Genomic DNA, 7223 nt, shown 5'->3' with positions numbered 1-7223 from the left:
TTTTACGGAGATTTTCTGTTTCTAACCCCTCCCCCTACTCTAATCCTAACCCTAAAATCTCAGAACGTTACTATTTTACAATTTTCGAGCCGAAATTGTAAAATAGCAACGTTGGTCCATATCGTTGGTATTATACAATTTTCTGTGAGACTGTGTTGGTTTGAAGTGGGTAGGTAGGCCACCTATAAATGAGAAGGGGGAAGAAAGGGTAATAAGGTTAAAAAAGTCCATTTACAAAAATAGTATTGAAGAAAATATATATATATATACACAGCTTATGTTTTTACAAAATATATATATATACACAGCTTATGTTTTTACAAAAAAGGTTTCAGGTCAAAGTCTACATTGAGGCCCAAAGGAGTTAATGTTTTTAGGGACTGAATCCAGAAAGCCTCACGTTTTAATAATAGATTATCTAAATCTCCCCCCCTTCTGGGGATAGAGACTTTTTCTATACCAACATAGTACAAAGATGACACAGGGTGGTTGGCTTCAACAAAATGAGCGGCAACAGGGTATATAATATTCTTACACCTAATGGTGCTGCGGTGCTCTGCTATGCGTGTCTTCAGTTCACGAGTGGTCTTGCCTACATATGCCTTGCCACACGGGCATGTGAGTAGGTAGATAACTGCCTTTGTTGTGCAGGTGATCATACCTTTAATTGGGATATTTTTACCAGAATGAGGATGTCTAAATTTGTGACATTTACGGGTGCTATTGCATTGAGCACAAGAGCCGCATTTATAGTTGCCATTAGGAATGGGTGCCAATATACGTTGAGTAGGGGTTAAAACAGGAGGTAAATCCGACTTGACCAAATGATTTCTAAGATTCTGACCACGGGAAAAGACAATCAAAGGCGGTTTGGAAAAGGTGTTGTTTAAAAGTGTGTCAGAACTCAGAATGTGCCAATGTTTATGTATAATATGCTTGAACTGTTCAGCAACTGTAGAATAACAGGGGGAGAAGATGGTAGACTGTTCCTTATTTTTTGACTGTCTGTGAAATAATTCTGACCTGGGTTTTTCATTAATCTTATGCACAGCATTGTTAATTTGGGTGTTAGAATAGCCCCTTTCTTTAAATTTAGTCTGCATGTTTGTCAGGTGCCGATTCAGGTCAGTGGGTTTGCTGCAAATGCGCTTAACTCTACAGAATTGGCTATAGGGCAGGCTGTTTTTTAATGGCAGAGGGTGACAGCTCTCAGCCCTCAGTAGGCTGTTTCGATCAGTGGGTTTTGTATAAAGGTCAGTATACAGAACACCATCTTCTCCCCTGGTGATAAACAGATCCAGAAAATTCAAGGAATGTAAATCACAGGACATGGTAAATTTCAAATGATCTGAACATGAATTGACAAACAAGAAAAAAATATTGAGTTGTTCTCTTGTGCCACGGAATAAAAGGAACACATCATCGATGTAGCGTTTCCAAATAATAATATTATCAAAAAATGGGTTATGAGTGGAATTTAGAATTTTTGTTTTCTCTAGAAACCCAACATACAGGCCTGCATAATTGGGTGCCATAGGCGACCCCATAGCTACTCCCCTCTTTTGTAAAAAGTACTCGTCCTGGAACATAAAATAATTGTGCGTGAGTACTACTTCAGCCAGAGTGACAATACAATCATTAGAAGGTCTGGTTGAGGCAGGGCGCTCTAACAAAAAATGTTCCAGGGACTGCATTCACACACACACACACACACACACACACACACACACACGCACGCACACACGCACATGCATTCACATACAGTACACACACACACACACACACACACACACACACACACACACACACACACATTACAGTAACACACCATGATGACACTCAGAGCAGAGGAGGTGTAACTCTGCCATCAGAGGAGTGCACCGTCTGGACCGTGTGGAGAGAGCGCCACCTAGTGGCCACAGGCCGGCTCCAGCTGTGTGGTTCAACACACAGATTCCCAAACGTTTTCATATCAAGGACCCCTAATTTAGTCCACATTGGGGCCACAGACCCCCATTTGATGACATTTTGTGTGGAAGAGCTGTGTGCTCAAAATGTCACGCAAAGGCACAATAATAATTGAGCTAAAACGTAATAATTCACCATAATGTAATTAAACCAAATAAAATAAAGATCATAACATAATGAAAATCCAATAATGTGATAAAATCTTGACCCTGTAACATAATGTCATCTTTGCTCATATAGGCTAATAACTTATGTTATTGCTATTTCACATTACAGGCCTGATAACAGCATAATGCAACCAGTTAATGGCTGTGGTCGGTGCATGCAGTGCTTAACATAATAAAATACATCAGAGTCATATAAATACATGTAAGCTACTCATCTTATCTAACTCAGTTCATACACATTTATTATTTATATTGTTTATTTTCTGCCACAGTTTCTCTCATTTCTCTGAGTTGTTTGTCTTTCATCCAGCTGGAGAGAGGCTGGCTGTGTTTCTGCTTTAAGTTCATGGTTGTATGTAGGCTATATTGTGTATGTGTCATTATATGTTGTGTGAATAAAATAAAAAATATACGATTAAATAAAACATGCAGTTTTCAGTAAGGTCACCTTTGGGACAATGGGATCTGTTCTCTTTAAGATGAGGGTTTGTGTGGACCAATGTCGCCCTCTGGTGGATTAAACACGCATGTGTGCAGGCTGGCTGGCTTTGTTGTTTCTACTGTGAAAGTGACGGCCCGGCCACATCTACGCGTCGTTTGACGCGGGCTGGCGCTTGGCAGTATTGACGCTCGACGCTTGGTGGGCGTGGAAATCCGGAAGCAGCAGCTAGCTCCCAAGCTAGCTGCTGCTAGATTTACTTTGCTTCTTTGAAAATTGGTGTTAGATAGGAAGTGGAAGAGGACAGGAAGGGTAGGATAGGTCTTAGGACGAGCTCAATTGGCTAGCTTTGTACTTTGTCAAATTCCACCCCGCCCCCTTTGTTGCCCACTGTCGCTTCACGAGCCTGCTACGCTCGCTTGGTCTCCCAGCATGCTTTGCGAGGCGTCGAGCAGCATGTTCCAATACAAAGTGGATGGGCAGCAGCGTCAGCCCGCGTCAAATGACGCGTAGATGTGGCTGCACCGTAAAAGGAGCGTCCTGCACGAGATGAGAGTAGCTCTGTTAGCGCGCGCGTCTCTCTCTCTCTCCCTCTCTCTCTAGTGCGCGCGCGCGCGCGAGAGAGAGAGAGAGAGGGGCAGGGCGAGGGGGAGAGCGACTCGCGCGCCCGAGAGAGAGAGACTCTCGCGCTCTCTAGTGCGCGCGAGTCTCTCTCTCTCTCTCTCTCTAGTGCGCGCGAGTCTCTCTCTCTCTCTCTCTCTCTCTCTCTTTCAGTCTCAACCTGCATTACTGGCTTGTTGACAAGAACATTCCTGTGTTGCCAAAGTGAATGGATGAAAAAGAGAATCAATAAAAAACAAATATATTTCAGGGAAATCAAAACAAAGAAATAAAAGATAGAAAAGGATCAAAGTAGGCTACATCAAGTGATCATAAGATTGTCAAGACAAAGTATACAGTGAGTCATGTGTCATATAAATCCATACAAACAATGCAGACTACATGAACATATACATGACATCATATGAAAGCAGAGACAGAAGACAGTTTGTAATAATTCTGTGATGTAAAGTTCTACATTGTTGCTGTTATGATGTCATCAGAGACACATTTAGCTGCTAAGTGCTTCACATGAGTACTTAGTGCTTAGTAGATACTGTACATGAAGGCCAATCAGAGGCTCAGTCACATCTTCAACCAATCACACACTAATGTCAATCAACAGTTACATGTTCCTTGATTTTCATCACTCAACTGATTTAACAACAGAGCAATAATACACTGCTTTATTTAAAGACAACAATAATGACATATTCAAGTCAACACGTTCTGTTTCAAACTATACACATCAAATATTCTGCATTTATGTTTATCATTTTCAGACTAAAATCTGTTCTTGTACATGTAAAAAAGATGTTACTGTTTTCTCTCTCTCTCACACTCTCTCTCTCTCACACACACACACACACACACACACACACACACACACACACACACACACACACACACACACACACAGAGATCATGTCTGTTCACAACCACATGAGCAATGAGCTTGCATGCAAACACTATTGTGACTTTAGGTGTTTGTGTTTGGTCACAGTGTGTTTCTCTCTCACTCCTCAATCTGACACAGAGACAGTGAGGTACCAGGATACAGATAGAACCCAGGGTAAAGTGGTTCAGTGAATTTGGACTGGAAAGTGTGGAGGTGAATCAGTTTGTCAGAGGAAACTGTGTAGAAGGACAGAGAGCCAGCAGGCCAGTCAAGATACACTGCGACTCTGTTAGAGCGAGAGGAGGGGCGGGGCTGACGTATGCCTGTGGGTCTGTTATTGTGCCAGGCTCTGTAACTATCATCAGAGCACCTCAGCCTCCAGGACTTTTCATTCCTTCCAACCTTACAGTCAACACCGTGTCCTCTCCTGCTGATTCCTCTGTAAGTCACTCCTATATTAACCACTCCTTTCCACTCCACCTGCCAGTAACAGCGACCAGTCAGACCATCTCTACACAGCAGCTGAGGCTGGTCAAATCTCTCTGGGTGATCAGGATATGGCTGATACTCTCTCACACACATCACCTTTCTGTTGTCTTCAGACAAGAGGAGCTCTCTGTTTGCTGTGTTTGGGTCCAGTGTGAGATCACAGGCATCTGATGAGACAACAAGACTCGTTACAGCAGCAGCTTCTCATCTAATAAACATGTTTGTTTGTTTGTTTGTTGATTTATTGACAGTTCATTTCTCAGCAGTTTGATGATGTCACATGATGTCAGCCATCTTCCTGACTCACAGGATGTGAATGAATGGACGTCACAGACTGTGCTGTAGATGCACTTTCCTTCTCACTAGTTGAATTTAAATTGAAGTCTTTAATGGGTAAATGTACCTTTTCTTACTCGGCAACAATTGTATGGAACAAACTCCCGGAGAGTAAAGACTTATCTCCAGGTTTTCCTTTAAGATCGCCTTGAAAAAATGGCTGGTTGGTTCCCAAATGGGTTCCTAACCTTTTATTTTCTCTGTCTCCTGTATGCTTGCAGCATTTGAACCCCTGGTAGGTCTTTGGTTTATTTTATGAGCTGCTCTCTCTTTTTATTTATTGATTGGTGTATTTTTGTTGTTGTATAATCATTCAAATGAATGATTGATGTTGAGTAGTGTTGCTTAATGTATTTGTTTGTTTATGTTGCCCGCGCGCACACACACACACACACACACACACACACACACTCACACACACACACACACACACACACACATGCGCGCGCGCTCACACATGCACACATACACTCACTCCACTTGTCCCATACAAAGGACCACAATGGAAACAAGCCAAAGGGCTTTATTGTGTTTGCTTTGTTATTATGAATCAAACTAAATACACACTTACATTTCCTCAGATCAGAGCTTTTCAACCACTGCACTCCACCATGTTCCACACTGGAGGAATAAACAGGGAAGAAGTCAGACCAGCAGATTCTCTTTAATGATGGAAACATGAACATTTAATAAGCTTCAATATGAAGGATTTCCACTCATATCCTCATTTAAACATGAAACATATTCCTCATCTTCTCAGTGTGACAGAGAAAATGTGTGTGACTCTCAGTCATCTAGCAGATGTTGTCTCTTCATACCTGAGAGTCTCCAGTCTCCAGGTTGGATCCTCCAGTCCAGCAGAGAGGAGCTTCACTGAGGCTTCTGGATGATTGTAGCTCAGGTCCAGCTCTCTCAGATGGGAGGGGTTGGAGCTCAGAGCTGAGGCCAGAGAAGCACAGCCTTCCTCTGAGAGCAGACAGTAAGACAACCTACATACACACACACACACACACACACACACACACACACACACACACACACACACACACACACACACTTTAATGGGGTCTGCAGCTGGAAAGTTGGAACACATTAAACTTTTGGAGAAACACAACCTGACATCACACTGCAGTGTCCAATCACGTCAACGCCCACACACACACACACACACACACACACACACAGAAACACACACACACACACACACACACACACACACACACACACAGTTTCTCTCTCTATCTACTTGTTTTTTTCTGTCACTTGTTGCTTCTCTCTCTCCCTTTCTTTTGCTCTCTCTTCCTCTCCCTCCCTCACTTTCTCTCTCCCTCTCTTTCTCTCCCCCACCTCTTTCTCTCTCTCATTCTCCCTCTCTCTCTCCCTCTCTCTCTCCCCCTCTGAGGGGGCCAGTCTGCACTGTGGGAGAGTAGGGGCTGAGGGGGGCAGTCTGCACTGTGGAGGAGGAGGAGCTGAGGGGGGCAGTCTGCACTGTGGAGGAGGAGGAGCTGAGGGGGGCAGTCTGCACTGTGGAGGAGGAGGAGCTGAGGGGGGCGGTCTGCACTGTGGAGGAGGAGGAGCTGAGGGGGGCAGTCTGCATTGTTGGGGAGGAGGAGCTGAGGAGGGCAGTCTGCACTGTGGAGGAGGAGGGGCTGAGGGGGGCAGTCTGCACTGTGGGGGAGGAGGGGCTGAGGGGGGCAGTCTGCACTGTGGAGGAGGAGGAGCTGAGGGGGGCAGTCTGCACTGTGGAGGAGGAGCTGAGGGGGGCGGTCTGCACTGTGGAGGAGGAGGAGCTGAGGGGGGCAGTCTGCATTGTTGGGGAGGAGGAGCTGAGGGGGGCAGTCTGCACTGTGGAGGAGGAGGGGCTGAGGGGGGCAGTCTGCACTGTGGGGGAGGAGGGGCTGAGGGGGGCAGTCTGCACTGTGGAGGAGGAGGAGCTGAGGGGGGCAGTCTGCACTGTAGGGGAGGAGGGGCTGAGGGGGGCAGTCTGCACTGTGGAGGAGGAGGGGCTGAGGGGGGGAGTCTGCACTGTGGAGGAGGAGGGGCTGAGGGGGGGCAGTCTGCACTGTGGAGGAGAAGGGGCTGAAAGGGGCAGTCTGCACTGTGGAGGACGAGGGGCTGAGGGGGGCAGTCTGCACTGTGGGGGAGGAGGGGCTGAGGGGGGCAGTCTGCACTGTAGGGGAGGAGGGGCTGAGGGGGGCAGTCTGCACTGTAGGGGAGGAGGGGCTGAGGGGGGCAGTCTGCACTGTGGAGGAGGAGGAGCTGAGGGGGCCAGTCTGCACTGTAGGGGAGGAGGGGGGCAGTCTGCACTGTGGAGGACAAGGGGCTG

The 7223-nt window shown here is 46.0% G+C and overlaps 1 pseudogene across 1 annotated transcript in view; it reads left to right on the top strand.

Moving 5' to 3' along the window:
• LOC310771459 overlaps window positions 1-4120 on the top strand; it is a 5631-nt pseudogene extending 1511 nt beyond the window's left edge. The window contains exons 2-3 of the transcript in view: window positions 1296-1315; window positions 3988-4120. The product of the transcript in view is annotated as an uncharacterized misc_RNA (transcript). The remainder of the gene's footprint in view (window positions 1-1295; window positions 1316-3987) is intronic.
• The last annotated feature ends 3103 nt before the right edge of the window (window positions 4121-7223 follow it).

Source organism: Poromitra crassiceps, assembly GCF_964638095.1.
Source record: "Poromitra crassiceps genome assembly, contig: HAP1_SCAFFOLD_670, whole genome shotgun sequence".
Lineage (NCBI taxonomy): Eukaryota > Metazoa > Chordata > Actinopteri > Beryciformes > Melamphaidae > Poromitra > Poromitra crassiceps.
This window is presented reverse-complemented; position numbering and strand designations above follow the sequence as displayed.